Source organism: Lipotes vexillifer, unplaced genomic scaffold (genome assembly GCF_000442215.2).
Source record: "Lipotes vexillifer unplaced genomic scaffold, Lipotes_vexillifer_v1.1 scaffold1699, whole genome shotgun sequence".
Classification (NCBI taxonomy): Eukaryota; Metazoa; Chordata; class Mammalia; order Artiodactyla; family Lipotidae; genus Lipotes; species Lipotes vexillifer.
Window position 1 is genome coordinate 858712 of NW_006796961.1, and position 22229 is coordinate 880940.

Consider the following 22229-nt stretch of genomic DNA (forward strand, 5'->3'; position numbering starts at 1 on the left):
GGGGGCGGGCAGCTCCGAGCACCGGGCCCACGTTCCCAGAGCCCCGCGGCCCCCGGCGCGTTCGTCCCCATAGGGCGGCTCCGAGGCCGGGTGAAGCAGTGGACGGACCCCAGCCGTACCGGGCCTAGCCGCCCCTCTGCCCGCCTGCACTTACCTGCCCTCCTCCTGACGTCACTCCGCGCCCGTCCCGGAAGTCCCTGCTGGGCGCGTAAGGGGGCGTGACGCACTCCCCGCGTGACAGGGACGCCTGCGCGAGGCGGGGCGAGGCGGCAGCGCAGCGCTGACTGGATGAATGTCGAACACGCCGCTCGCTCACAGCCGCGGAGTGGACCAATCAGGGCCTGCCCTTCCCAACTGCGCGCACTACACGTTGCCCCACCCTCGGCCCCGCCCACTTTGCCTGACCCATTCCGAGGACCGCCTTTCTGATGATGCTCTTCAGAGAGCGGGTTTTCGCCAGCTGAAGCGGTGGAGCAGACTCCAGCTCCTGGGCCAAATCAAACCAGTCCCTTGTGTTTGAATGGCTAGCGAGTTAACAAATGTTTTTAAATTTTTACATGGTTGGGGGAGAATCAAAAGAATAACATTTTATGACTTGTGAAAATCAAATGAAGTTCAAATTTTAATGTCCGTGTATAAACTTTTATTGGAATCCATCTGCGCCCACTCATTTACCTGTCTGTAGCTGCTTTCCCACTACAGTGGCAGAATTGAATGGTTGTCACAGAGCGCCTATGGTCCATGGAGCCTGAAAATGTACTGTCTGGCCGTTTACGGAAGTGGGTCAGCCCTTGTCTTAGAGCCTTCAGACCACCTCGATTTTGCCTTCTGCACAGGGCAATGGCTTTTGAATGTACTTTTGTGCCTTGTAGAGTTTAGCAAAATCTGTTTGTTCATTTGTTCGCTCAACAGCTGTTTACTAGGTGCCTGCTATACGTCAGGCCATGGGGATTATGGAGCAAAGGACACACCCTTTTCTCACTGGTGAGGCTGGCATGTCAACTGGCAATTTATCGAAGACAGTGTGAAAAATGATGACACTGGTACTGCTATGATTGCTACTATTACTATACTATTTGGTGCCAGGCCCTGTTCTAAAGCTCTCATAAGTCAGATCTCGTGTAATCATAGTGCTGCATATGGAGTGCTCACTACTCACAAGACATCATTCACCAGTGCTCACTAGTCACATGAATCACCTCAGGGAATGCTGATTCCAGGAGATGGATACTCTATCATTTTCATTTTACAAATGAGGAGACAGGCCCAGAGAGATTAAGCAAGTGGCCCAAGGTCACACAGCTAGTGAAAGGTGGAGGATTTGTCTTACATCTGCTGACACTAAACCTTGTTCCTTTAACCTCTGAGCTATACTGCTTTGGGTTGTATGCATTAAACATAAGGGCTCTGGGAACCAGGAGGAATCTTCAACAAGGGTGGGGTGTTTGGGAGCGGGCAGAAGTGAGGGTGAGCAAGACCCCTGTGATGGGTGACACCGGAGCTGGATAAAGAGAAGCCAGGCAGAGGAAGGGGCGGGGCAGGGCAGAGGAATGCTTACAGATCCTGAGGAACAAGATGGAGCTGCATTCAAACCCCAGTAATCTTGCTTGCTACCTCTGAATTTTGGTTGAGTCCTTGTCTTGCACCTGAAAGAAGAGCTAGTGACTGAAAAGCCACAAAATACTCCCTTGTGAGTAATATTTTAGTGAGAAGTGTGAGAGCCCTTGGCTTTCAAGGGGTGTGTAGAGCCTCACTCTTTTTTTAAAAAAAATTCTTTATTTGTTTATTTTTAATTTATTTTTGGCTGTGTTGGGTCTTTGTGGCTGTGCACGGGTTCCTCTAATTGCAGCGAGTGGAGGCTACTCTTCGTTGAGGTGCACGGGCTTCTCAGGGCAGTGGCTTCTCTTGTTGTGGAGCACAGGCTCTAGGCGCACGGGCTTCAGTAGTTGTGGTGCGTGGGCTCAGTAGTCGTGGCTCGTGAGCTTAGTTGCTCTGCGGAATATGGGATCTTCCCGGACCAGGGCTTGAACCCATGTCCCCTGCATTGGCAGGTGGATTCTGAACCATTGCACCACCAGGGAAGTCCCAAGCCTCACTCTTATTACTCACACACAGCTCAGGTGATGGAAACAAACATCAGCCTGGGATACGAAGAGACTGTCTATAAAGATGCCGAGCACAAGGCAGTTCCCGTGGGACCAAGGGAACTGGCTCAGGGAGAGGAAGACGATTAGCCAGGCCCGGCAGGGTGACAGGAAGGGACCTGGATTCTAGCTCTGGGGGACCCTGACCAAGCCACATCACCTCTGTCTGCTTACCTGTAAAGTGGGATATCTCAGCCCTGCCCATGGGAACAAATGCAGTAAATGCCTACCAATGCATTTGTAAAACAGTTTGAAGAGGAAGAGAGAAGCCAGTGGGCCGGGAAGGGCGTTCCAAGATCATGGTGTGTCTTTGGGGGACAAAAGCAGAATGACCGAGCAGGAGGCAACCTCTAAGCACCAGGAAGTTCTTTACATAAAACTGAAACCCACTTCCCTGCCATTGGCACCCACTATGTGGCCCTATTCCTAACTTTGGGGGCCACAGAGGACCGACCCCTCTTCCACATGCCAGCCCTCCAGCTCCCTCCCACCTCTAAGAGTCTATGGTTCAAGCCTACCTCTGTCTTCATGCCCCAATCACCAACCAGCTCAAAAAACAGGCCCAATAGGTTAGACATTTTATATTTAATCTGTGACTGTGACCAAAACTATTTGGGGTGCCTGTCCAGCCCCCACCCCTACCTTTGTGTGAGAACATCCAACCTCCAGAGGGTGCTGCAGCATTTCTATTTATGGCCCATCCTTGGCCACAGCTGATTGGATCAGGGGTATAGATTTAACCCAAACTGGGCCAATGGGGTTTTCTCCTGGCAATTTACAACTGGGATCCAGACATTCACAGGAATCTGCTTGTGGCTTAATCTGAGGACATAGAACTTTGGGACTTAGTGGGAAGCCATCTTTAGCCATGTGCAGAGAAAAGCAGAGATGAAAACCATGTGGTGAGAAAGAGAGAGATAAAGAAATAGAGATAAAGAGGGAAAGGGAGAGAAAGAGAAAGGAATAGAGAGGCAGAGAAAGAAATAGACAGAAAAACTTTCCTTATCCCTGGAGACCTTTCAGTTCTTAAGTGGCTTGATATATCCCTGTATCCCTAAAATAAACTCTCCTAAGCTAATCTGAACAAGTTTCTCTTTCTTGCAAGCAAAAGAACTTTAACAATGTCTGTGTCTACGATGCAGTGTTGGTATGTGGAATTTACAAACTCCAGATCATTCACCTCGTTTTTTGTGAAAACTGACACCAAGACTGGGGGGCCTCAAACAATTCATTCTATAGGTAGAACTGCAAAGTATGAAATAGCTATAGAATGGTAAAAATGAAGTCCAAACCAAATTAATCATCTTTTACAAGTGAGCACTGAGGCTGGTCAATAATGCAAGCTCTCTGATTATGGAAAACAAGGTAACAGGATTTGAAATTCAGGGGGCTACAAAACCAGGACGATGGATCTTTGTGCAATCCTACTGGTCTGGGTCTCTTAACATGAAGCTGTGCTTGCAGGTTACTTAACACATTTCCCAGGAGTATCAGGGTTCCAGATTTGGTGGTTGAGGGCGTCTGAGTCCAGAGAGAAAATGAAAGGTAGAATCAAGAACTGGTGGCTTCCCTGGTGGCGCAGTGGTTGAGAGTCCGCCTGCCGATGCAGGGGTTCGTGCCCCGGTCCGGGAAAATCCCACGTGCCGCGGAGCGGCTGGGCCCGTGAGCCATGGCTGCTGAGCCTGCACGTCCGGAGCCTGTGCTCCGCCACGGGAGAGGCCACAACAGTGAGAGGCCCGCGTACTGCAAAAAAAAAAAAAAAAAAAAAAAAAACTTGACCAAAGGAAGCTTGACGCATTTTCAAATCAACTGCAGACAAAACAGAAAACTCAATGACAGGCCTATATATCTGCCTCTGTCAAATCCTGATGAGATCAGGACAACACTTGGGTTTCTCAGATAACTCCTCTTCCCAGTGCAAGCTGGAAGACAGAGAGGACAGGGCCAGCTCCTACGTGGGCCACTCCTCCAGTGGCCAGGCTCTGAGCACACAGGGCACCCAGGGAAGCTCGGTGTCCTTGCCATGATCCTGTAACTCCAGAGGAGGGGGCAGGAAAGGACCTGCAAAACGAGCGAGTTCAGTGCCACACCTCCAATTGTTAGCTACGGCACCTGGCTTATTCTGCAGTTAAATTCTGTGGGGGAAACAAAAATATTGAAAAGGAACATCTGACAGATAAACAAGGTCTTCCTGTATAGCACAGGGAACTATATATATTCAATATTGTGGGATAAACCATAATGGAAAAGAATCTAAAAAAGAATGTATATATGTGTATAACTGAATCACTTTGCTGCACAGCAGAGATGAACACAACACTGTAAATCAACTTGACTTCAATAAGAAAAAAAGAAAAGGAACATCTGATTAGAAATACGTTTCGTGTGTGAAAAGAGGAGTGTGGCGATGCAGAGGGCTTTGAGCCCACGCAGGGTAGTGAGAGCTACTTAACTGGGCTGCTGTCTCTAAAGAGGGAGAAGACAGGATTGGATTAAATGAGAGAGGGAGCCTCCCTTCCCAGTGGTGGAAGGGCACCTTGAAGCCCCGAGGCCCCATCATGCTTTGTGGCTCTGTAATCAGCAAGAGAGAACATGGAGGAGGTCTGGACCTTGAAGAGTTCAATGCCATCTGCAAACTACCTCCAAACAAGAAGAATGACATGCTGAACTCAGGCACTGCTTTTATTGTACCAGGTTCAAAGGACTTTTAAAGGAGGCCTGGGCCTTCATGGGTTTAGGAAAACTGGATTCTCGGGAGCAGTGGGTTCTATTCTTGGCTCTGCTGCTTGCTATTTTAGTTGACCTGGTGTGCCATAGAAAGGGTTTGACAATCTCTTGGAGTCTACTGTTCTTGAAATTTAAGGAGAGAGCAAGGAAGCAGAGATGCAGAGACACTCACAGCATTTCTGGTTTTCTAAAAGTCTTTTAAGGGATAACTCAATGCATTTTTGCTTACGGCTGAGGGGAGGCGGCCAGGAATGATCCACGGTACCAGCAGAGTGCATGAGGAAGGCATTTGCTGTTCTCTTGGTGGCCCTGTTGCAGTGGTGCCTTATTTACCATTAATTGCCCACAAATGCAGTTTACTTCATAATGTCCTTCTGACAACCAAATCTGAAGGACACGGGGGCAATAAGCACAAGGGTGCTGTGATCAGTCACAGGCAGGTGGGCCAGAATTTGGGCTAATGCATGCTCTGGTCCTGGCTTGAAGCCTTAGAGTCTAAGGCAGGGTCGGCAAACTTTCTGTAAAGAGCCAGATAGTAAATATTTTACACTGGTGGGCCAGACAGCTCCGTAGCAACTGCTCAGTTCTGGGGTTGTTGAATGAAAGCAGCCACAGACAGTATGTAAAAGAACAGGTGTGCCTGTGTGCCAATACAACTGTATTTCTAAAACCAGGCAGAGGGGGACTTCCTGGTGGCGCAGTGGTTAAGAATCCGCCTGCCACTGCAGGGGACACGGGTTCGGTCCCTGGTCCGGGAAGATCCCACATGCTGAGGAGCAACTAAGCCCGCGAGCCACAACTACTGAGCTTGCATGCTGCAACTATGGAAGCCCGTGCGCTAGAGCCCGTGCTCCACAACAAGAGAAGCCACAGCAATGAGAAGCCTGCGCACCACAATGAAGAGTAGCCACCTCTCGCTACAACTAGAGAAAGCCCGTGCAGCAACGAAGACCCAACGCAGCCAAAAATAAAAAATAATAAAAAATAAAATCAGGCAGAGGGCAGATGGTTTGCTTAGCCATGGTCCAAGGGATCAAAAAGGTGAAATCTTTATCTTCAGTGCAACTACAAGTCAGATCTACAAGTCTTTTTGATAAAAGCAGCTGCAAAGCTGCTGTAGATAGGATGCAGGGAGGTCCTGTGTTTGGACCATGATCATTTGCTTACTGGTTGTTACAAAGATTTTAACGTCAAATCTAGGAATTTGAATTCGGGCCCCATCACTTCCGAATTCTGTGACCTGGGCAAAGTTGTTAACTACTGTATGGCTCAATTTCATCACCCCAAGATGGGGAGAATGATCCTTAAAATTCAGAGTTGTGGAAGAGGTTTCATGGGATAACACTGGGAAGGCACTTAGCATGATGCCTGGTACTTTAGTCTAGATTCCACCAATGTTGACTCTCTAGTCTTTGGCTTAGAAAATAGGTTTTCCCCTTTCCACTGCATAAATGAATTGATGTTTATCAAAATTGACATGAGACAACCAGTACTTGTAACTTTTGGTCTTCTGCATCTAGGACATCTATGTTGAGTCACTACATCAGTCCATGATGATAAACACTGTACATAGGAGAAATGGCCCTAAAGAAAAGAAGTGTGTCCAGAATATCACCCTTAAAATAAATTAAAATCTTAAAAAAGAATGTTTGGGAGTTAGGCTTGATGTAACTGCTATATACAGACAATTGAAATATGGAAGAAATGGAATGGACCCCCTTACCCATACCACCCCCTTGGCCAAATGGAGACATTTATTTATTTATTTATTTATTTATTTATTTATTTATTTATTTATGGCGTGCCATGTGGCTTGCGAGATCTTAGTTCCTCAGCTAGGGATCGAACCCGTGCCCCGTGCAGTGGAAGAGCAGAGTCCTAACCACTGGACCGCCAGGGAATTCCCAATAGAGACTTTTACTACAGATGGTTCTCCTCTTTAAGGAATGTGTTGTCCAAAAGAAATGAGTACTACTGACAATTTTAAGAGGAAGTCTCTCCTTTTGTTGCTTCTGATATGGATCTAATAAAAGCATGGAGATGCTAAGAAAAAGTCAGAACTCAGAGCCTTGGGACTTCCCTGGTGGTCCAATGGGTAAGACTCCATGCTCCCAATGCAGGGGGCCTGGGTTCGATCCCTGGTCAGGGAACTAGATCCCGCATGCATGCAGCGACTAAGAAATCCGCATGCTGCAACTAAGAAGCCCGCATGCTGCAACAAGAAAAAGATCCCGCCTACCGCAAAGAAGATCCTGTGTGTTGCAACTAACACCTGGCGCAGCCAAAATAAATAAATGAATAAAAACAAAAATCTTAAAAAAAAAAAGGTGAGTCAGGCATCCACCGTCTGACTCACCTGCATTAAGGTGATGTTTTCAAACAGCGAACCAGAAGCATATGGAACAAGCTTTTGGGATAAGACCAGGATGCAACACAGCAGGGGCGGGGCACAGGAATCAGGCTTAGGGACCACAGAACTGCCCCCCGTCCCCCACACCATGAGCCCCAGGTAATAAGTTCCTTCACCTCCTGCGACCAGGAACACATGTGAATGCTGCCCTCCAAAAAGGTGCTGATTACACAGAGCCGACCCAGATGAGGGAGGAGATGCTTTGTCAGATGAGAGAACTGGTGAGGGTAACAAAAAAGGGGGGAGGGATAAAAGGGAAATGTTGTTTAGTATACACCAAAACTTCCTAGAAGGCTGAAACATAATCTTAAACCTCAAGCAAAATATTTAGATTGACTTTATTTATGACTTACCCAAATATGCCTTGTTCAGTCATTCATTTGACACATTTATTCAGTGTTACTAGGTGTCTAGCTTTGGTCTAAGCACTGGAGATGCAGTGATAAACAAGACGGGCAATCTTTGTCCTCTTTTTTTTTTTGGCTGCACCGTGCGGCTTGCAGGATCTTAGTTCCCCTACCAGGGACTGAACCCGGGCCCTCAGCAGCAATCTTTGCCCTCGTGAGCTTACACTCTGGTGGGTTCAGGTTGCATCATCCTGGGCAGACCATTCTCTCTGAGCAGGATCCTGATTCCTTTAAGTTTCTGCTCTTTGAAGTTAGGTCATAGAATCTTCTGACCCATTACTCCAATCTGGCAACTGCAGAGTACGTGGAAAGGCAGGTGGATGCTGAAGAGAATTAATTAAAGGGATGATCTATGGCTTTTTGTATGAAGACCAGCCAGGTCAGAATAACTTATGTAGATGCTTGGGACATTCCTATAATTTAAGCATCACATCATGGGGCATTTTATTGTGTTTTTTGTTTGTTTGTTTGTTTTTTGTGGTACGCGGGCCTCTCACTGCTGTGGCCTCTCCCGCCATGGAGCACAGGCTCCAGAGGCGCAGGCCCAGCGGCCATGGCCCACGGGCCCAGCCGCCCCGCGGCATGCGGGATCCTCCCGGACCGGGGCACGAATCCGTGTCCCCTGCATCGGCAGGTGGACCCCCAACCACTACGCCACCAGGGAAGCCCTCATGGGACATTTTAAAAGGCCAGTTTTAATTTAATTTTATTTTTCCTCACGCAAACATCAGGATGTCTTGTGCTTAAACACCGTAATTTCCCACAAACAAGCCCCTGCCACTGCTGTGTTAAACACCACCATAACTTACTTGTTAGAATCAGGAATAATAATGAGTTTGAGTGGTAACAAAAGCCTGGACGAACTGACTCTTTTCTAATCTCTGTTTTTTTTTTTTTTTGGCGGTATGCGGGCTTCTTACTGTTGTGGCCTCTCCCGTTGTGGAGCACAGGCTCCGGACGTGCAGGCTCAGCGGCCATGGCTCACGGGCCTAGCCGCTCCGTGGCATGTGGGATCCTCCCTGACCGGGGCACGAACCCGTATCCCCTAGCATTGGCAGGTGGACTCCCAACCACTACTCCACCAGGGAAGCCCCTGAACTGACTCTTTAACATGTGTTTAAGGGACCAGGCCAGGAGGCTGAGAGAAGTAACAGAAGACATTTGGGAGTGAAGGGGGCACTGGGAGGGAGGCTGGGTGGCTTAAATAACTTCAAGGTTGGGGGAGGTATCTTGTCAGAATCTGAGCGTTTCCGTGTCCTTAGAAATCATCTCACTGTCTTCATTTGACAGATGGGAAAATCAGCCCAGAGAGCTTAAGTGAAAAGGTCACAGAGTTTGCAATGGCAGAACTTGGTACAGAACCCAGGTCTCCTGATTTTTGCCCAACGCTTATTTCACAGTTGACCTGTCCATTACAATCATCCATTGTACGTCATATAATGCAATTGGGATAACCAGTTTCCAGAAAATTGGGCTATTTTTAGGGTCTCCAGAGAGCGCGAAGAATTAATATAATATATACTTCGGGGCATAGAACATGGTTCATGAATTCAAAATTTACTTAGTGAAAAAGGAATAAATTTATCTGTCTTTTAATTTTTGGCCCTGGTCAGTGGTTCTCAGCTGGGGAGAGTTGTCCCCCAGGGGACATTTGGTTGTGACATCTTGGGGGGCGGTCATGTTCACGGGATCTTGCGGGTAGAGGCTGGCTATACTGCTAGACAGAAACATCTTACAGTGCACAGGACAGTCCCCGCTACCACAAAGAATGATCCGGCCCCAAATGTCAGTCGTGCTGATGTAGAGAAACCCTGCGCTAGAGGCACAGGAACCAAAATGGGAGCTCAGATTGGAATCTGGACCCTGGTGGAGATGCTAAGCGGGCTGAAGAGTTTGCCAGCAAAGGTATTGTTTCAAAAGGTAACCATCTTTAGGCTCTTAAATCCATCACTTTCCCCATCCCGTTTATAATCCGGATGGTATTCGGGGCATTTGGGGCTCTGCTATCTCTTGCCCTCACTCCTTCCCACCCCCAACATTTAAACACAACCTGCTCACTCCTGCCAAGGCACAAGGCTCATCGCACCCCTAGATCCTCCAACGGGGGTTACCCCAGGGTGGGCAGCTTCCCCTCCTCATTCTGCCAGGCACTAGCTGAGCCCCTTGAGTGGGTCTCACTTCACTTTTCTGGCTTCAGCTTCCTTCCCTGTAAAAAGAGAGTAATATGCCCACCTCCTCGGATTGTTGAAGGGCACCCCTTCACGCTACTACTCCCACCACGAAGGCCCCTGAGCGGTCACCACGGAGCCCGCCCTGTTTCCAGTTTTATGAATCTTCTTTGGGCTCTGAGGTAGGAACTGTGAACCCCCACTCTAAAGATGGGGAAACTGAGTCTAGCCAGGGACCTGGAGTGCAGTATCCCAGCTGTGAAGGAAGGTGCCGGCCTGGAAGGCGGGTGTCTTCTCCCTGTGACCCCGCTTCCCCGCTAGGCGAGGTTCTCACAGATGAGCAGGACCCAAGCCAGGGTCTGAGGAGCCCAAGGTAGGTGCGGCCTCGGTAGCGCAACACCAGTCCTCAGGCGCATGCGCGAGCGCCAGTGCGCCGGGGCCTTTGGGAGGCTGGCCAAGTGTCCCAGGCTCTGCTCTGACGCCCCCTCGGTTGTCAGGGCAACCGGGGCGTGGCGGGCCGAGAACTTGAAGGCCTAGGCTTCCTTTGTTCGTTCACAGCCTTTTACCTCAACTTGGTGACGCTTCTCCGAGTTGTTCTTTGTTGTCCCTTCGTTCATTTACTTTCCGATTGGACAGAAGCTGATTTTCTATCCCCATGACCATTAAATGACAACCACGGGCGGGCGGATCCCGGCCCAGATCGGGTGCTGGTGGGGACCACTTCGAAGATCTCCCTGTGTCCATCCGGTTCACACCCACGTGCCATTTTTTTCTTAACTCTTTTGCTTTTGAGTACTCTCTAATTTATTACCGATATCTATAATTCATCTGACTTCTCCGGCCAGATGCTGCGAAGGCCAAATCACGTATCTGAATTTTGTAGAGATGACTCATTGGTGACTAATTCCATTAGGAAAGCATTCTCTGCAAAGGAATTCGCAGCAGGATTTCTTTAAATAGAAAACTTCCTCAGTGCACTCAAAACGATTCACTTTATATAAAATTCATTTAAATACAGGATCCCACCCCCCTTTTTCTGCGTATAGCTATAAACTGCTGTGTATGGCTGTTCATGTTGTGCCTGGCTGAGAGGCTGGAAAGGGGCTGAAATCCAGCCTAGGCTGTGTTCCTCAAGTTGAAGGACAGTGCATCTTATTCTAATTCTGTTAGAATGGATGCCTTTTTCATGGAAACTTTGCATGAAGTTTGCATCCGCGCCAGCTACCTTCCTGCACATAATAATTTTACCGTAATTAGTTGCATGGCTTTTAGCTTTATGGAATGTTTCTAACAAGCTTTTATAGTATGTCATTCCATTTCATTCATGCCACAGACTTTGTGTGGACTCAAGTCTTTGATTAAAATTAAACAGGGGCAAATAAAGTCATGTAGGATTGGGTATTTTAAGGTCGGATCTTAACAAACGGCACCGTTCAACAGAGGAAAGCTTCAAGTGAGTTTTATTAGGGAGCGCTCCCGGGCGAGGTTCACTGGTCCGAGAGAAAGGGGCCGGAGAAGTCGCACCGGGGCGAGGGTTTGGGCAGAATTTATAGGGGAAGAAGGGAAAGGGGTGTGGTGAATCTGGGAGGGTGCAGGGTATTCCTTATTTGGTGGTCTTTTCGGGTATCGTGGCAATATCTGGTGCCGGTTGTATCAGTCTTGGGACCGTTAGTCCCGCCCCTCGAAAGGCGGGAAGGCGGGGCCGGGTGGAAAGTCTCCAGGTCAGTTTCTGGAGCTGGGTGGTCCGGAGAGTTTCGGTCTGATGCAACCTGTGAATCTGATTGCGTTCCCCTGCCTAGGGCCAGTTGGCCTTACAGGTATTAATTCTTTTCTGTGCTCCATCATGTCATCCAGGAACACAGATTCCTTCCATCTTGTTGCCTCTCCAGCTCCTAGGGTCTGTCCTCAGATACACAGTAGGAGCTGGCTTGCCTCTATATCCAAGTTCCCAGCAGAAGGGGGAGGAGGAAGTCTAAGGCGAGTAGTTTTGTGTTTAAGGAGATGACCTCCAAATTGCTCTGATGTTTGCTTGAATCCCATTGGGATTCAACGTAGTCACATGGCCACACCTGGCAGCAAGGGTTCCTAGGAAATGTAGTTTGTAGCTGGGGGCCATATATACCGCTACAATTCAGGAGGTTGTATTACTTAACGAAATAAAGAGAGAGTGGATGCTGGGGATTTTTTTTTTTTTTTAAGTTGTGAACCTCTTGAGGGTAAGGACTGGCTCATCAAATTTTTTGAATAAATAAGGAGACATATGGTAAATGTTTTGTTTTTGGTTGATGAAGAACAGTCCTGTTATATTTGATAAGCAGCATTGCATAGTAGAGAAGCAGGGATTCTAATCCTCCCTGTGCCTCTTACTGACTGTATGACCTTGACCAAATTATATCATTTCCTAGCCTCAGTTATTCTAAGTGTATAAAGTATCCTTTATAATATCCTTCATAATAAACCAGTAATAGTAACTAAACTGTTTTCCTTGAGTTATGTGAGCTGATCTAGCAAATTATTGAACCCAGGGAGGGGATCATGCGAGCCCCTGATGTATAGATGGTTGGTCATAAGTACAGGAGGCCCAGGATTTGTGATTGGCATATGAGGTGGGGGACAGTCTTGTGGAACTGAGCCCTTAACTTTTGGCGTCTGACATGAACTCTGAGTAGTTAGTGTCAGAACTGAATTGAATTGTTGGACACCCAGTTGGTGTCCAGAAAGTTGGAAAATAGGTTATTGGTGTGGAAAAAATACACTTGGTGTCAAAAGTGTAGGTAAAAACATCTCAGCAGTTACCTTATTTGGAATTACGGTCTCTGTAGATATAATCACGTTAAGGTCATTAAGGGGGCTCTATTCCAATATGACTGGTGTCCTTATAAGAAGACAGCACTGCAGAGAGAAACAGAGGAAGGCCACATGAAGACAGAGGCAGAGATTGAAATGTTATCACAGGCCAAGGAAGCATGGCCATGCCAACACCTTGCTTTTGGACTCTTGGCCACCAGAACTATGAGAGAATAAATGGTGTCTTAAGCCACCCAGTTTGTGGCAGTTTGTTAGAGCAGCCCTAGGAAACTAATACAATAGCAGAGCAAGGGAATGAAAGTACCTGGGTCCCGAGTGATCAAACAGAGAGCAGCTGCCATGCACAGCAGGACCACTTACCTGAGGACAGTTACCTGAATAAGGTTCATACTTCTGCATTCTTTATACTGGTACATTTTTGGGTGTCTGTTATAGCAACTTAGTTCTTTTTTACCCTATTAATGATCTTTACAACATGGAACACTGAAGTTTCTTTCTTCCAGAAGCTGCTTTTTCACTTTCCTCCTCCTTCCTTTTTTTTCTCATTCCATCTGTTTTAGAAAGCTAACTTTTTCCTGTCTTGGAATATCCCTTGTTTACTACTCTAGTTTTGTGACTGACTGCTTTTGAGTGTTGCTTTCGAGGGAGAATTGTAGAATTTGTGAGAGATGTATGTGACAAACTTGGCATTCTGTAACACCAACCAGATTACCAGTTTTTTTTTTTTTTTTGGAAGGTTTTGGAGAAAACAGCATGAATCAACCAAATTATTTGTAAGTAAAATTAGAGTAGTTTCAAGCTGTCACTTTTCTCTGCCCTACACACGTTATTTGAATAAGTTGGCAGGAGAATGGTGTTTGAGTTTGTGTTAGGGAATCATGGGGATACAAACCTGGGTTTAAATTAGTGTAATTTAAAGTGGAAAATACTTTAATTCTTAGAGACAGTATAGTGTAGTCATCAAGAGGGCAGACTCTGGTGCTGGGCTGTCTGGTTGATGCCTTATCTCAACCATTTCCTGGCTGTTAGACCTTGGGAGAACACCTTAATTTCTGTGCCTCATTTTCCTCATCTGTTAAATGGGGATTGTCCTAGTTTGGGTCCCCTTGAGACAAGGACTTGGGATCAGGTTGTTTATTTGGAAAGCATCAAAGAAAAATTGCACTGGACAGTGTTAAACAAGCAAGGAAGATTTCATTCAATACTATGGAAATAGGGGAGAGAGACTGACCTCAACTCCTAATACAGCAGGGGCAGCTGGGAGGTTATAACCAATGGGTAGGGTGGGGGAATCGGTGGATGGACAGTTACTAAGAGGAACTTGTTTATGTGTCAAGTGTGGGGAGATTCTTGCTCAGCTGGGCTCAGAAGGACAAGAACAAGGGCTGGCCAGAGAGAGCTCAGAGGAGCCCGACTAAAGTTTGGCCAAAGAGAGGGGTCCTTGTCAGAAGTGACCCCAGGGAGCATGAGTGAGGAGAATATGACCAACAAGGGGGAAAAGCCAAGATAAGGTGTGTTATTGCGGTCACTGCTGTGGGCCACAGGGTAAAGATTCCTCCTAACAATGTCTGTTTGAAAGCTGGAGGCAGGAACATTTATCCACTGGATCAGGTTCTCCATCGGTTGAAGGTCAAAACCTGAAGCCTTTCTTTTTAAACTTTTTATTTTGAAATGATTTTATTTTTTTAATTTTTAAAAATTTATTTATTTTTATATTTGGCTGTCTTGGGTCTTTGTTGCTGTGTGAGGGCTTTCTCTAGTTGGGGTGAACGGGGGCTACTCTTTGTTGCAGTGTGTGGGCTTCTCATTGCAGTGGCTTTTCTTGTTGCGGAGCACGGGCTCTAGGCGCGCGGGCTTCAGTTGTTGTGGCACGTGGGCTCAGTAGTTGTGGCTTGCGGGCTCTAGAGCGCAGGCTCAGTAGTTGTGGAGCACGGGCCTAGTTGCTCCACGGCATGCGGGATCTTCCTGGACCAGGGCTGAAACCCGTGTCCCCTGCATTGGCAGGTGGATTCTTAACCACTACGCCACCAGGGAAGCCCTGAAATGATTTTCGATTTACAGGAAAGTTACCAGGAGAGTACAGAGAGTTCTTATATACTTAACTCTGCTTCCCTGAAGGTTAACATCTTATATAACCAGAGATTTATCAAAAGTAAGAAATCAACATTAGTTGAATACTGTTAACTCAGCTACAGCCTTTCTTAGGAACTCACCAGGTTTTACACTAGTGAAAGCTTTATCTGGACCAGGAACCCATCCAGGACAGCACATTTCATTTAGTGTCACATCTCCTTTGTCTCTTCCAGTCTGTGACAGTTCCTCAGTCTTTCCTTATCTTTCATGATCTTAACATTTTTGAAGCATTCTGGCCAGGTATTTTGTAGAATATCCCTCCTGATGTTTTCTCAGAATGAGGTTATGCATTTAAAAAAATTTTTATTTTACAAGTGCTTGTAGAAATAGGATTACAGTTCTACACCCAGAAAATCAGTTAAAAACGTCATGGTAAAGAATGGCCATCACCAAAAAAATCTACAAATAATAAATGCTGGAGAGGGTGTGGAGAAAAGGGAACCCTCTTGCACTGTTGGTGAGGATGTAAATTGGTGCAGCCACTATGAAGAAGAGTATGGACGTTTCTTAAAAAACGAAAACTAGGGGCTTCCATGGTGGGTCAGTGGTTAAGACTCCACACTTCCACTGCAGGAGGCACGAGTGCGATCCCTGGTTGGGGAACTAAGATCCCGCAGGCTCATTGTGGAGCACGGGCCTAGTTGCTCCACGGCATGCGGGATCTTCCTGGACCAGGGCTGAAACCCGTGTCCCCTGCATTGGCAGGTGGATTCTTAACCACTACGCCACCAGGGAAGCCCTGAAATGATTTTCGATTTACAGGAAAGTTACCAGGAGAGTACAGAGAGTTCTTATATACTTAACTCTGCTTCCCTGAAGGTTAACATCTTATATAACCAGAGATTTATCAAAAGTAAGAAATCAACATTAGTTGAATACTGTTAACTCAGCTACAGCCTTTCTTAGGAACTCACCAGGTTTTACACTAGTGAAAGCTTTATCTGGACCAGGAACCCATCCAGGACAGCACATTTCATTTAGTGTCACATCTCCTTTGTCTCTTCCAGTCTGTGACAGTTCCTCAGTCTTTCCTTATCTTTCATGATCTTAACATTTTTGAAGCATTCTGGCCAGGTATTTTGTAGAATATCCCTCCTGATGTTTTCTCAGAATGAGGTTATGCATTTAAAAAAATTTTTATTTTACAAGTGCTTGTAGAAATAGGATTACAGTTCTACACCCAGAAAATCAGTTAAAAACGTCATGGTAAAGAATGGCCATCACCAAAAAAATCTACAAATAATAAATGCTGGAGAGGGTGTGGAGAAAAGGGAACCCTCTTGCACTGTTGGTGAGGATGTAAATTGGTGCAGCCACTATGAAGAAGAGTATGGACGTTTCTTAAAAAACGAAAACTAGGGGCTTCCATGGTGGGTCAGTGGTTAAGACTCCACACTTCCACTGCAGGAGGCACGAGTGCGATCCCTGGTTGGGGAACTAAGATCCTGTGGGCAGCCAAAAACCAAAAAAACAACCCCCCCCCCCGGCCACTAAACCTAGAGTTACCATATGATCCAGCAATCTCATTCTTGGGCATATACCCAGAAAAGATGAAAACTCTAATTTGAAAAGATACATGCACCTCAATGTTCATAGTAGCATTATTTACAATAGCCAAGACATGGAAGCAACCTAAATGTCCATCAACAGAAGAATGGATAAAGAATATGTGGTACGTATACATAATGGAATACTACTCAGCCCCAAAAAAGAAGGAAATAATGCCATTTGCAGCAACATGGGTGGAACTAGAGATTGTCATACTAAGTGAAGTAAGTCAGACAGAGAAAGACAAATGTCATATAATATCACTTATATGTGGAAGCTAAAAAAATGATACAAATGAACTTAATTATAAAACAGAAATAGACTCACAGGCAAAGAAAACAAACTTAAGTTACCAAGGGGGAAGGCTGGGGGAGGGAGGGATAAATTAAGAGTTTTGGATTAACATACACACGCTACTATATGTAAAAGAGATAAACAACAAGGACCTACTGTATAGCGCAGGGAACTATATTCAATATCTTATAATAACCTATAATGGAAAAGAATCTGAAAAAGAATATATAAATATAAATATATATACCTATATATATTTATATCTGAATAACTTTGCTGTACACCTGAAACTAATACAACATTGTAAATCAACTATACTCCAATTAAAAAAAACACTGTGGTAAAATAGGTATAGCATAAAATTTGCCATTTTAACCATTTTAAGTGCTCAGTTTAGTGGCATTAAATGCACTCACAGTGGGAGTTCCCTGATCATCTAGTGGTTCAGATTTGCTGCTTTCACTGCTGTGGCCCGCGTTCAATCCCTGATGGGGAACTGAGATCCTGCAAGCCTGCAGCACGACTGAAAAACAACAAAAAAACAAAACAAAAAACCCTCAGAAAACAACAACAAAAAACCCCACTCACGTTGTGCCCTTTATTTCTTGGCATTTCCTAAGACCAAGAAGCTAAGCAGTCCCAGTAGCACTGAGACCAAACATTTTGTGTCTCTCAAGAAATATTTCAGAAACCAACAAAAGTAAAATGACTGAAGCTGGAGGACTTAGGTAACTTTGGCTTCTGCTCCTGCCTTGTAGTAAGTCTATTCTCCATACAGCAGCCAGAGGGAGCCTTTGTTTTTCCTTTTAGCAAAGTTTTCACATTTGTATATCACTTATTTTTTTGCTTTAAAAAACTGAAGCGAAGTTCGGAAAACATAAAGTTAACCATTTAAATATGAACAATTCAGTGGCGTTTAGTTCATTCACAGGGTTGTGCAACTGTAGGCAGGTAAGGTAGGGGTCCCCAGAGAAAGAGAACCAGACATGGCTTTCTTTTCTTTTCTTTTCTTTCTTGGTTGCGGCTCCCGGTATGTGGGATCTTAGTTCCCCAACCAGGGATCGAACCTGCGCCCACTGCATTGGAAATGCGGAGTCTTAACTACTGGACCTCCTGGAAAGTCCCAGGCATGGCGTTTTTTTTTTTTTTAAAAAATATTTATTTATTTATCTGCGCCAGTTTTTAACTGCGGCTTGTGGGACCTTTAGTTGTGGCATGTGGGATCCAGTTCCTTGCCAGGGATCAAACCCGGGCCCCCTGCACTGGGAGTGCAAGGTCTTAACCACTGGACCACCAGGGAAGTGCCCAGGACTGACTTTCTTGACATAAGTGAAGCCATTTCTGGCCTAAGCCATTTTGTGATCTAAACCTGGTTGCAGTGCTTGCCCTTGAACATGTCTCAGTAATCAGTGATCTTCAGGGAAGTGAGGGAATGCAGGAACACAGGGAAAGCAGTCAAGAAACAATAGTTCGGTGATAAAACAGAGTCCTAGTTCCTCCTCGAGGGTATACATAAAAACCTGAGGGCTTCCCTGGTGGCGCAGTCGTTGAGAATCCGCCTGCCGATGCAGGGGACACGGGTTCGTGCCCCGGTCCGGGAAGATCCCTACGTGCCGCGGAGCCGCTGGGCCCGTGAGCCATGGCCGCTGAGCCTGCGCGTCCGGAGCCTGTGCTCCGCAACGGGAGAGGCCACAGCAGTCAGAGGCCCGCGTACCGCAAAAACCCCACAAAAACCTGGTACATGTCTTTGAGCTCCGCAGGAACTAAGGCTCCCACCCAGGTGGAGGATGGCATGATGATGTTGACCCTCGCGACTCAGGCAACTAAAGCTTGGACTCTCTCGACCTTTGCTCCAATTCTATGCTGACTTCTCCTCTGCTCAAGCCCCTTCATGAATATGCACGTACCCTTAGCTTAAAACCTCCCCAATATTGCTGTTTTGGGAGACACTGCTTTGGGAAATATCCCCAGTGTTCCCCTTACTTGCTGCAGGTAATAAATCCTTCCTTCTTCCGGTCGATCTTTGGCTTGGTTGTATCTTTTGGCTCAAAACCCAACCAACAAGAGGCAAACTCAGTTTTTGGGTAACACAACCATCACCTCTATCTAATTCCAGAATATTTTCATCACTCTAAAGGAAATTCTGTACTCAGTAATCATGAATTGAATGTAATAGCCAGAACCCCCATAGTATTGGGGTTACTTGGAAGGTTTTTTTATGCCTTGTGTGGGGCTGCATCCTTTGTCATGCCCTTATATTACTCAACTTTGCTTTTTTCCCACTTCTTATTTAGGTGCAAGCTGAGTAAACAATCAATTAAATCACTCACTGATTTGTTTGTGGACAATCATTTATTTTGTGTCAGGTGCTGGACCAGATGGTGAAGCTACAGGGATGGAAAAACTTGCCCTTGCCTCAAGGTAGTTACACTTGATAGAGGAGATGAAGCGATTCAGACATGGTAAATGTCAGAGGCTCCCAGGGCCAAATCTGGCCCTCCACCTGTGTTTGTAAGTAAAGTTTTATTGGAACACAGACATGCCCATTTGTTTACCTATTGTCTATAGTTACTTTCATGCTACAAGGGCAGAGCTGAGTCATTTCGAAAGAGACCATTTGACCAGAAAAGCTGAAAATATTTACTTCCTGGTCCTTTAAGAAAAAAAGGCTCATCAACCCTTGGTATATATAATTATGGCAAATTTAAAGTGTGGACAGAGAGCCTTGGAAACTGATGAAGAGCAGCTAGCTGGGGGTGGGAACAGTTGCAGTGGTAGGAAAGGCTTGCTGGTGCTAAAACTTAGATCCATAAATGGATAAATCTTAAGCATATAGCTCGATGAATTTTTACATTTGTATACACCCACGTAACCACTACTAGCTTCCAGAGGTAGGACATTTCCAGCTTCTCAGAGGCTCTCAAAATCATTGGTGTAAAGGACACTGTGTCGTAAGTCGCTTCATCCAGCTTTTCATTTGCACCTCCTGCTATGTCCTTCCAACTTGCTCACCTCACTGCTGCCTGGAAATCCGCTGGCGGATGCTTCGGATCGCATGTGTCTGAAAGGCTTGGAGTCCCTGTGGTTCTCACCAGTTGGTCTTCGAACTGCATTACCCATTCTGGCGCATGACACCCACAGGAGGGTACAGGAAATCTGTCGCCGTACCCAGATATTAGACGTTGTCTCAGAAAGAGTTCTTTTATTTACCCTTTCCTTCTAATTTGCTCCACGAATGTGACTTTATTCACAAATCCTACCTGGATTTTGATTATTTATTTTTTTCTAACATTTGGAAAGAATGTCAGCCTTATAAAAAAAGTTGCCAAAATAGCAGAAGAAATTCCATTCCTAGGTATACACCCCAAGGAACTGGAAAGAGGTATTTTGGAAGCAAAAACTTGTACACAAATGTTCATAGCAGCATTATTCATAATTGCCGAAAGGAGGGAGCTACGCAAATATCCATCGATGGGTAAATAGATGAACGTTGTATGAACACAATAGATGAACACAATGGAAAATTATTCGGCCATGAGCACTGTTTTGTGGGGGGAATGCTTTGAGATTTTGCAAATATCCTATTTCTCATCAAACTTTTGACCACTAATTTTAGTATCTAATGATGGTTCTTGCCTGAAACAATTATTATTGCCTCCCTGGATTAAAAAAATTGTGGCAAAATAGGCATAACATAAACTATATCATTTAAGCCATTTTTAGGTATATAGTTCAGTGACATTAAGTACACTCCATCCCCATCACCACCATCACGTGCAACTGTCACCGCTATCTATCTCCAGAACGCTTTCATCCTCCCAAACTGGAGCACTGTACTCATGAAACAGTAATTTCCTATTTCCCCTCCCCTCAGCCCCTGGCGGCCACCATTTTATTTTCTGTCTCTATGAACCTGACTATTCTAGGGACCTCATATAAGTGGAATCATGCAACATTTGTTCTTTTGTGTCTGTCTTATTTTGCTTAGCATAGTGTACCTGGAGTTTTAAGATGAGAAATTGTATTTTTATTCCCTCTCTTAGAATGAGCACAGGTGTTATGGGTTGGTCCCTAGGTATGAACTCATAGCAGGAGGGTTTCCCAAGTTTTTTCATGTCTTCTTAGCAACTCTGCTCTTTTGAATATCTCCAATACCTTTATCCACAAGTTGGAAGAAGAGAAATAAGGCGGGTAGAGATAGAGGGATACATATTTATTTACTTTCTCTATAACTTTTAATTAACTATTTTCAGAATAGAACCAAATACTTCTCCTTTTGCCCTGGGATGAGTTTTTCTGTCTCACTGTGACTATAATCTGTGGTCTGTCTGTAGCATTTGACATTATGACCACTCTTTGTCTTTAAACGTGTTCTCTGCCATTGTGTCTTAGTTTTGTTTTTCTGATAGTTTATTTGGAAAGTGGCTTCAGGAAGTTGTAGCAGAGGAGCTGGGAGAGGGAGACAAGTAAGAAGGGAACCCCAATAAAGGCTGCATTGTTGAGCTTGTTATCACTGCGGGCGCATGGTGAAGAATACACCTCAGTATGGGCCCTGTGTAGGAGGGAGTTTGGGACATTCACCCACTGACTCCCTTTCTCCATGGGCTCAGAGTTTCCTCCTGTGGGCTTGATCTCCCCTGTACTCCTGGGCTGCACCGGCACTCAGAGGAGCCTTCTGTAGCTTAAGAAAATCTCTCAGGCAGCAAAAGGAGTTATCATGGAGTGTACTTGAGGTGGGAGGCATTGTGGATGCACAGAACTTATGCCGCTTCTGTGTTGAAATCAGAGGTGGGCTAAGGGCATGGGACATGGGGCAAAAAAGTGTCTGCCTTGGGTTTTCAAATTACTATCTGTACAGGGTTGAGTAGTGTCCCCTCAAAAGTCATGTCCACCTGGAACCTCAGAATGTGACCTTATTTGGAAATAAAGTCTTTGCAATGTAATTAGTTAAGTTGAGGTCATCCTGTATTAGGATAGGCTTCGTATTAGGGTTCTCCAGTGAAACAGAACCAATAGAACTTCTGTCTGTCATCTATCTATATATCTGTGTTTCTATCCGTGTATCTGTTTCCATTTATTTCAGTCTTTATAAAATTCTCTTAAAGGAAAAAATTTCAATTCCCTGGAAGACTATAAAAGGCACCTGGAACAGTTCTTTGCTCAAAAAGGTAAAAAGTTTTGGGAAGATGGAATTTTGAAGTTGTCTGAAAAATGGCAGAAGGTAGTGGAACAAAATGGTGAATACATTGTTCAATAAAGTTCTTGATGACTTATTTTTACTTAAAAACCAAAGGAACTTTTTGGCCAACCCAATATTTATCTATGTATCTATCTGTGTATCTAGTTATCTATCTATGTAGCTATCTATATATCTATTTCTCTATCTACCTCCATCTCCATTTCTTTCTCTGTATAGCTACATACATCTATATCTATATATAACTAGGAAGAACTTTCCTCCCCCTCTCCCTCCCTCCCTCCCCTCCCCCTCCCCTCCCCTCCCCTCCCCTCCATGTGCCACTGAGCAGCTCCCCCCTCCCACAGGTACATCCAGAAATAAGGTTTAACCAGTTATCTGGGCATCCTGTGG